The sequence below is a fragment of the Vigna unguiculata genome, chromosome 2, assembly GCF_037176805.1.
Source record: "Vigna unguiculata cultivar grain cowpea cultivar isolate G323 ecotype 2 chromosome 2, ASM3717680v1, whole genome shotgun sequence".
Classification (NCBI taxonomy): domain Eukaryota; kingdom Viridiplantae; phylum Streptophyta; class Magnoliopsida; order Fabales; family Fabaceae; genus Vigna; species Vigna unguiculata.
In genome coordinates this window covers 32,674,961-32,684,919 of record NC_140793.1, presented here as the reverse complement: position 1 = coordinate 32,684,919, position 9,959 = coordinate 32,674,961, and positions in this window count along the sequence as shown.

The window sequence follows — 9,959 nt, the reverse complement described above, 5'->3', positions numbered from 1 at the left end:
GTACTGTGTGTGCTGCTCTGCTCTACTCTGCTCAACTTTGGTATCTGTAGTTTCTCTTTCCTCTTGGATTTGCCTGGTAGCTTGGTTGGAGAAGCGAAGAATATAACTTGAACGAGGGATAGAGCTTGCTTTCTAACATGGACCTGGTAGCAGTACGATTCAACTTATGTCTTTCGTGAAAGGTAAGACAGGGAAGCTTCAAATTTCAACATTCTCCTGTTCGTCTGGGTCTGAGAATATTGCGCTGCTGGCATGACTACTTTGTGTTTCTTACCTTTTGTACTTTTAGCTAGCTTCCCTCTGTCATCACTTATTTTCCACCCATTTTCCAGAGACAGAGTGGCAATGGAATGGAAAGTCTCCAGTGTTGACTTTTTTTACGCGGAGACTGCCGTCAAGTCAATCCATTCCGACTAACATCAAAGAAATTGCAGTGACCGGTTATGTGTTGAACACCTATGTCACGAGAACTGTGCCATCCATGAAAAAATTGAAGGTTAGGATGAAGGCTAATGTTCGGCCTGCACTCATTTGAGGTGAATTTGGATGATAGTAATAGAGAGATAAGAAAAGTGAAAAAGATAATAGTAGATATAAAAAATGGTGTGGTTAAAAGAAAATACATTGAAATGAGAGTAAATTTATAATCTTGAGAGGTAGGGAATATCTGACTATATAATCTGGATATATCTGACTATGTAATCTGGATATAACAAACACAATTGAGTGTAGCTAGAAAACGTTATGAGTCATTTGCACGGAACATATGAACAAATCGGGAAAGAAACTACGAATCCATGGAAGTTTTAGCAGAGCTTGGAGTTTTAGCAGAACAGAACGTTGAGCTAAAACATATTGCAATATATTGTCCTTTCTCAACAAACCATAGTTTATAATTCTGCATGTATAAGTTACATGACTGTTCAGTGATATACCTATTTTTCTCGTGTTTCTGTGTACAGAGTTTTTAGTTTTGTAATTAGTTATATTTTGAACCGAAATTATTGACACCTGCAGTAATACGGTGTACCTTAAACTTAATAATGTAAGGATAATAATATTTTAATTTATCACTTTAATATTTTTAATCTGAATTTTTAAAATAACAATTTCACCTTGTTTCTTTCTTTTGTCATTCCTAACACCTGATTTATAATATGTATATAAAGTTTGACAAGATGCCTATGACTCGAAAACAGAACTTTCAAATATGTCATTCTTAATACAAACTTAAATTATTTGTTATTATTTTTTTATTCTCTGAAGTTGTCGTTTACATAATTCACTTAATTAATTTTCAATCTTAATCGACCATTGTTATATTCTATTTTATTTATGATAAGAATATAGTAAGTTAGTGTGTACCCCATCATTTAACTTCTTTATCCAATTATTTCTACTTCTTTTTGCTTTAAGTAAATATTCTCCTTTAATATTGACTTTTGATATAATATATAAACCTTGTTACTCAGACCACTCAAATGACTTAATAATTTATTTAGTTAGTAAGGAATAAATGAGGTTCATTTCAATTCTATTTTTTCTATAAAAATAAATAAATTTTATCACTAAAAATAAATAAATTTTATAATTAAAAATAAAATTGTGGATTAAATATTATAAAAATAAACAAAATGTAATTTAACGTTAGTATTATTTCACACCTCTTGTACTTAATGTCAAGTAATTTAATTTTATGGGTTTTTTTAGTGAACAATTTTTTTTTTATTTCTTAAATGCATGATTATTTTAAAAACTTGATTTTATATATCTTGATCTTAATCAAGATATTTTACATATTGTATCCCTCAATACATCGAAGTATGATGCGGTCAACTTTAGATTATAGTTAGAGTCTAAATTATATCAACTTATTTAATTACAAAATTTAAGAGGTCAACTTTAGATTATAGTTAGAGTCTAAATTATATCAACTTATTTAATTACAAAATTTAAAACAAAATTTAAGAGGGATGGTTCGAGAAGGAGTATTATAACATTCAACATGTGTCTGTAGTGTTCATATATATAATAACTTAGTCACGAAAATAATTATTTTACATAGTTTAAAATTTAAAATAAAATAAGCATAAAATTGTTCTTTGCACAGTACAGTATTTTATTATACATGTGAGTCAAATTGCATTGCATTATGTAGTTTCTCCAATTTTTATATGGTATTTATTAGTGTTCTTATTTGTTCATATATTCAATAATATTCAAATTTAAGAAAAATATTATTTAATTAAAATATTGTTTATAGATAATTATATTAAATAATTTGAACATAAGAATAATTATGTTTGTAATATTATTTGATTATGAATTATTTTTAAATGACGACAGGTTATGTTTAGTTGTTTTTAATTTTATGTGTAACGTACCATTTAATTAATAAATCAAATTAAAAGGAGATGTCACGTAGAATAATATGTTAAGCTAAGCAGTCCTGGAGTACAATCACAACTTCATACAGTAACCAAGGCACACCATGATGCCAAAATAAAATATAGAGAAATAACGAAAAAGTTTTCAAAAAAATAAGCCCAAAGGCCAAACAATACATGGGCAAGCCATTGCCCTAAAAGAAAAGTCCAATCAGCACAAGAAGTCCAGTCCAGGAAGACTATGCAGCGGATTCATCTCTCCCCTGTTGACCACGATTTCCTCTCGTATCTGCTCCCATCAATAAATTGATCATCATCGCAAAAGTAGAAGAACAAGCAATCAAACAAGCAAAGGGTAAGCTAGAGCCAAAAAGATTTTCTTCATGCAATCATGTATACTTTCACAGTCCAATAAATATACAACACCTAAGCCACCTAAGTCTGTTATGACTTTCAAATCAATACACTAAGACTCGACTCGACTCATCCGGATACATATAACCTGGTCGGATTCAGCGGATGCTTGCACTTGTGGTGGATACCTCTGCTCACCACGTGAAAATCGAATTCAAGAGTGAAAACTCCAAAACCTTTGCTCCGATCAATTTAAATACAAGATCCAAAACTCTGCAAAAGTAACAGAAGAAGTCAGGATCAGTTGTAGAACAAGAAATGACACCACCAGAATGGTCCCCATAAACACCCAATACAATATTTTCTTTTTGCAGCTGGTTAACAGAGTCATCACAGTTTAGCCTCAACTCCCAATGAAAGGTAGAAGAATATTACCCATAAGCTAAGAACCTTGGAAGAAACATGTCCTTTGATTTATCAACAATAAACCATGTCATATAAAACTCTAACCATCTTATAGTGCAAACATGCGGAATTGTCTCCATATCTCATGTTAAATTGATGATGAGTTGAATGAAAATTAAAAAAATATCATGGTTGCAAGGATAGAATATAAAAATTATATTTTGTCCTATTTGAAATTTTGATATAATTTGCTTTTTAAACTTTAAAAAATAAATTTATAACCAAATTGTGGTAAATTTTGTTAACATATCAAGCAACATTAGAGTTGTTTAGATCATTTGATATATTTTGACTCAAATGTTAGTTTAGTTCGAAAGAAAGACAGGTTAACACGTAAACAAAAATTAACAATATTGTGTTAATAGAATTATATTCACTCAAGTTTAGAAACAAAAATGTATCAAAGTTTTAGATAAAGACAAATTATAACTTTGAGTTCAAATTTTGAAACTAAAAATATATCTAACCAAATAATTTATAATAAATGTTACATTTTTTAAGACAATTTTCATTCTTACATATTAGGTATTGTATCATCCTTACATTTTTTTAGTAACACGCCTTTAATTAAATGAACTAAATCATCAACTCACCACTTACATGTTCAATTCTCATTTTCTTTCTTTAGTCAAAAATACATTGTAAAGTTATCACACTATATTTTTATTGGCCAGTAGAATTGTCCAAATATAAAACTCTTAAATTATACAAGATAGCATCAAAACAAGAAAATAACTTTTTATCTACAATGAAGCAATAGTCAATTTTTTTTTAACCTACTACGAGATATATAACTCCATTATCTAGCATAAAATATTAACTAGATGTTGATTTTAATTTTTGTATCAACACAAACAACAAAGTTTGAAGTATTACCTTGAAATCACTAATTTGTGTATATGTAAGCATGTCATTCTTTGCTATTTAAAGATACGTTATTAATTTATTTACATTTTTGTAATAGTTGACACTTAGATTAATTGACATCTGAACGTCCAGTTACAAATACAATGTTAGGTTTAATGTAAATTTGAACATACATAAAATTATCCATTGTCAAAATATTTGATTTTATTATGTTTCTCTTTAAAGTTTTTTTTTTTTTTGGAAATTGACTCAAGTGCAATTTATCACTATTTTAGTTATACTAGATGAATATATTTTTTTCTTTTTATGTTAAACCTCTCTATACTCTTTTGGTATGTAAGTCTATAAAAACAAAGTTAAAATGATTTCATATATTTATTTATGAATCCTAATGTATATAACATAAGATATCTCAACCATATACTTTTATATTAATATTTTTTGAGATAAAATATCTCAATGTAACATATATATGACCATTAGTTACAAGCGATATGATATTATATACAGTAGCGGATCTTGATCAATATTGTTGGGGGAGCCAAAATAATACGTTCAAAATTTATACATTTAATTATTGTCACTAATATAATAAAAATAAATACATAATTTAGTATAACGATAACTAAAAAAAAAAAGATTACAAATAAATATATGGAAGACTTGAATTTGTATACCTATTTAAAAAAAAATACTAAAAAATAAATTTTCATAATCTAATAAAAAACTGAGAGACGTAAATATCAAAAGAAAATTCGATGATAATCAAACCACACTTAAGATCCAGTTATAAAAAACACACAGTACAATATTTTTTCTTTTATGTTCATAAAATAAAAAATTAATATACAAACTCATTAAATAAATTAATATACAATTATTAAACTAATATTTCACTATCATGTGATACGAGAGAATTACTTTCTTCTTTATTTTTTCGAGAATGGAAGACAACAACTTATATATGAGAGCAAAAATAGTAGATCTTTTTCTCTTTAAGAAACAAAAGAAAATAGGTGAGAATGGGAGATGAGAACGATTTGTGAGAAACTCAAGTCATATAATGAACCACAGTATCCGGTTATAAAAAAAAACACACAATAAGATACTTTTACTTCTATGTTCATAAAATAAAAATTAATATAAAAGAGACTTATTAAATAATTTATTAAACTAATATTTCACTATCAAGTAAGATAACAAAATTACCTAATTCTTTTCCTCCTCGTGAATGAAAGAGAACAAAGAGAAATAAGAGCAAAAAAATAAATATTTTTCTCTTCAAAAGCAAAAGAAAAAAAATTTAAGAATAAGAAATGAAAACGATTTATAAGAAGGTCAAACCATAATGAAAAATAATAATAAAAACATCTTGATAAATCTTTGTATTCTTTATTCTTTATTATGTTTAATTTTATATTTTATTATTTATTAACATTAATTATTATATTTATAAAAGAAATAAAATATTTAATTTAATCATCATTAATTTATAATATATTATCTAATATCTATAATATAAAAAAATTTAAAATACCTAAAATTTTAAAAAAAAAATCAAATTTTTGGGGGTGCCATGGCCCCTCCCTGCTACCACAAAGGTCCGCTACTGATTATATACAAGTTACTTTGTGTATGGTACATACTCTAGGACCGATCATCCTTTGACGATCACTTTCGAATCGATCATTCTTAGCTGACCAACTTGACCAATCATTCTAGCCTACTTGTTGTAGAATAAAGATCAGATTAATCACGAATCAACCAACTAATGTTGATTAAGGTATGATTGAGTCATGATTAGACCAACAAAAAGGTAGAAACCTATAACACAAACTAAAAATAAAGGTTTTAAAAAATAAAGGTTTAAGGTATGGTTGCAAAAACACATGCATTACAACCCTTAATACCCTTTTCATGAGTCACCTATTGACTTTAGTTTAGAAGTACCGCAATATCATCCAAGTGGTTATAGGTGAACATGAGACCTTAAAAATTGAATGAACAAGAAAAATAAGTTTTACACGATAAATTATCTTGGAATTGTAGACACTTAAGCAAACCGATCCATATTGAAACACTTTAAAAAAATTCTCTAATATATTTGAATTGTTATATTTATTTGAACAACTCAAAACTTTGTCAAATTTAACTACTTGATTGAGTTTATGTAATTCAGATTGTTCTAACTTAAAAACAAATATATGTAGTGATTATCATGGATTTATATTTTTTAGTTTGGTTCTAACTCAGCTTTAATTTAAAGTTCTCAATTATTGTTTAAGTTGTTTTAGTTCTCTTTTTCAGGTAACAATGCTTTTGTAGAAACAACTCCACACACGTTTAGAGTATTAATGTGTGAGATAACTTACCGTTAAATTTTGTAAATTTTAATCTCATAGAATATATATGTATTTTGTATATTGCATGTGCACGTTCAAAAATATTTATTATTAATTTTCTGTATCGCAGCTTTATTTTTAATAAATTAAATTTATTATATATATATATAAATTAAGATTAATATTTATATTAATTTTTAAAATTAAAAAAATTACATATTAATATGGTAGTGAGTCATATCATATCTATTGTAACTGTACTTTTACCTTTCAAACATGGCTCCTCGTCTTTTTTTTTTTCTTTTACTTGACACAGTATATTGTTAAATAAAAATATAATAGGTGAAAATGAAAATGATATTATGTATTTTGATAAATTATTATTAAACTTTAACTGTAATAGAAAGAGTCAAATATGTTACGGTAAAGCAGTGGTCGGAAAGTCATACCCTTTATTTAATGCGAAGGAATTTTGATGATTATTTATTCCTAAAGTTTGACTCACATTTTTCACGCAAAAGGTGTGTATCGTAATTCGTGTATCGTAATTCGTTTGGTGGTGCTGCCAACTACAATGAAATTGTAGAATATTCATTTATCAAATACATTCCTATGTTGGGCATGCATCAAAGTAATTTGACTCCAGTCAAATTGTTTTTTCCTTTTAACTATTTTGCTACATTGAACTATATTTTCTCTATGTATCTTTCTACATTGAATTAGAAGATTAGAAAATTCCATATATTTCTTTAATTAATATTGAGAACACGTATTTTCTCTCTCTATATATATATATATATATATATATATATTTATAGTTTTATCTTATATCCAAAATATCTTTTCCTATATTTTTAATTTTAATTGTTGAATAATTTCATCTCAATTGTAATAAACTGAGTTAATTATAATAAATTGAAATCAATGTACGTAATTATATGAATTTTTATATTTTTAGTTAGTATGATATTTGCGTCCTCGTTACTTTAAACTGTTCACTTGCATTTGAAATTTTATTTTTTGAATTTTTGAAATAAGTACATGATTTTTTTTTTCTTTGTAATCATTTTTTAAAATTTAAATAAAATTGTATTTTTGTGTATGAGTTTTTGCGGGTTTAACATTTTACTTTTGGTTTTGACTTTCTATAATTGAGTTTAAGGACCTATAATTAGAGCTTATATTTAGACATATTCTTACTTTAACAAGATCTTTATGCATAGTATTTATTGAACTCTCTAATTTAGAACACTTAATTAATTTTTTAATTTTTTCATTGTTAAAAAAATCATCTTTAACTTTCAAAATTTTATTTTTCATATATGTTTTTCTTTTTGGATCAGTTGTTCTTCAAGGATGAATAAATAAGTTTTAAGGTTCAATCCATAGAATTATGATTATACAATAATTGAGTTTTGCTTTAATTGATGAATTCTTCATTTTTCTTTAAATTTTACATTTACATTTTATGGTATTAAGTTGTGTTTATGTTTTTTCTAGAATTTAAATCATAAATTAATTGAATTATTAAATATGAATTCAACTAAATGATATTTTAATTTAATTCATAATCATGAGTTAGTTAGTTTTCAATTGAAGTAACTGATTGGACAAATTAAGTATTCAATTTTGGACGAATTTTATATTTCCATTTTATGATAAGTTGTGTTTATGAATTTTTATAATTTTAATTAGAAATTGATTGAATATTGTTTTAATAATTAAATACATTTAATTTAATAATTAAAAATATAAGTAATATAATAATTTAATTTTAAGATAATCATTTAAAAAAAATGCTATTTGTTGTTTTCATGAAAATTATATTTCTTTTAGCTTTAAAGTAATATTCCATCTTTTGTATTATTTTCAAGATATTGTGTTCTTCAATTTTTAAAAGAATTACTTGTTTTTTATTTTTTGTTTTGTTTTCTATGTAACTATTTATTGCTATTTTAAATGTTATAAATTACTGTATGTGCAATTGAACACATTATTATCATTTTTTTTATCTTATTTTTAATTATTAAAAAATAAAGATATTTCATGAATTTTTATCATCTGGACTTACTTAATAATAATATACAAGAGATTGACAATTTTGAATTCACAAATGTGTGAATTCAAATATGAAACAAACCTTGAAATGTCAAAGCTGAGAATTTTTTTAAGATAGTGACGGCATATTTTTTTTTTTCTTACATTCCAATAATTCAAAATCAAATTGTTCTTAATTTGTTATTAATTATTGTTGCCTTAAAAATAAAATATGACAAGTTAAACGATTATGATTTAATATATTTTTTGAAACATAATATAAGAACCTTTTTGAAAAGAAAAAAAAAATCTTAGTACATAGTATATGGCATCAATTATTAACATTTATAATCGAGTGAGAACTTATGTTAGTCGTAAATTGAGTAGTGGACAATGAGTAAATTGAATGAAACATCTGATATTAAAGTTTCATTATTCATATAATGTAATCAAACATAACTTTTTTAATGAATAATCATGAATATATTTTATATATTTTCTTTAAAAGGTATATAAAAGGGATGGTCATTTTATCAAACACATCCTAATATACATGTATAATAATATTTTCATAAGTTTAATTAACTAGCAAATTAGGAAAAAAAATTAAGTGGAAAAAGTTATTAACGAAAGAATATGACTATTTTTCTCTCTAAAGATACAAACACAGTGTCCTGAAACATCATTATCCACACAGTTTAGAAACAAGCGTATCATCTAAGAAAGGTGTTTTGTCAGAGTCAAATACATCATTAACCTAGACTAATTAACTCCTAATAAGGTATATATCTTTATTATTTTGAAACCTAAGTGATTTGAATAAGACTGATAAATGAGATTAGTTAACCTAGGCATTCATGTATTAATTGTCCTTAAGTGGAGTTGCTTGAAGAGACAAAAATCCAAGCGTAATTAATTTCAGTGAAAAAGAAATGAAAGAGTAGCACGAAGTACATAGTTTAAAATGTGGTGTTAATAATTTAGTGTGAAAACTACATCGGAGGAATCTGTGAGGAAAGAACATAAAAGTCCAAATCAAGTAAGAGGACAAATAAAAGGCATATGTGTGTTTGTATCGCATTAGTCTTCTTTTTCTTCCATTGTCAATATTTCTTTATATATTTGTTGGGCGGTCATAACAGGCAGAAAAGGTCTAACACAAAAAAAATTAAAAAAAATTGGACAAAGTGGATGGGGCGACCAATTGATGAAACATGACAAGACACGTACATAGTTAATCATAACAACATTAGTAATAATAATAATTAAAATATCAATAACGATGAATGCAGAGTTAGGTGAGGGCAGAGAAAAAGCCCTCTTACCCACTTGCTCTTTCCCCTTCCGATAAATTAAAATTAACCTTATAAAATATAATATTTTTTAAATTAATTTATTTCGCAACTTTTACAAATACTTACAAGCGCACGCGTCCTTCTATCAAAACAATATATTTTATGTCATAATAAGCAAAAACTAAAATGGAAAAGTTTTCAAGCAGGGAAGC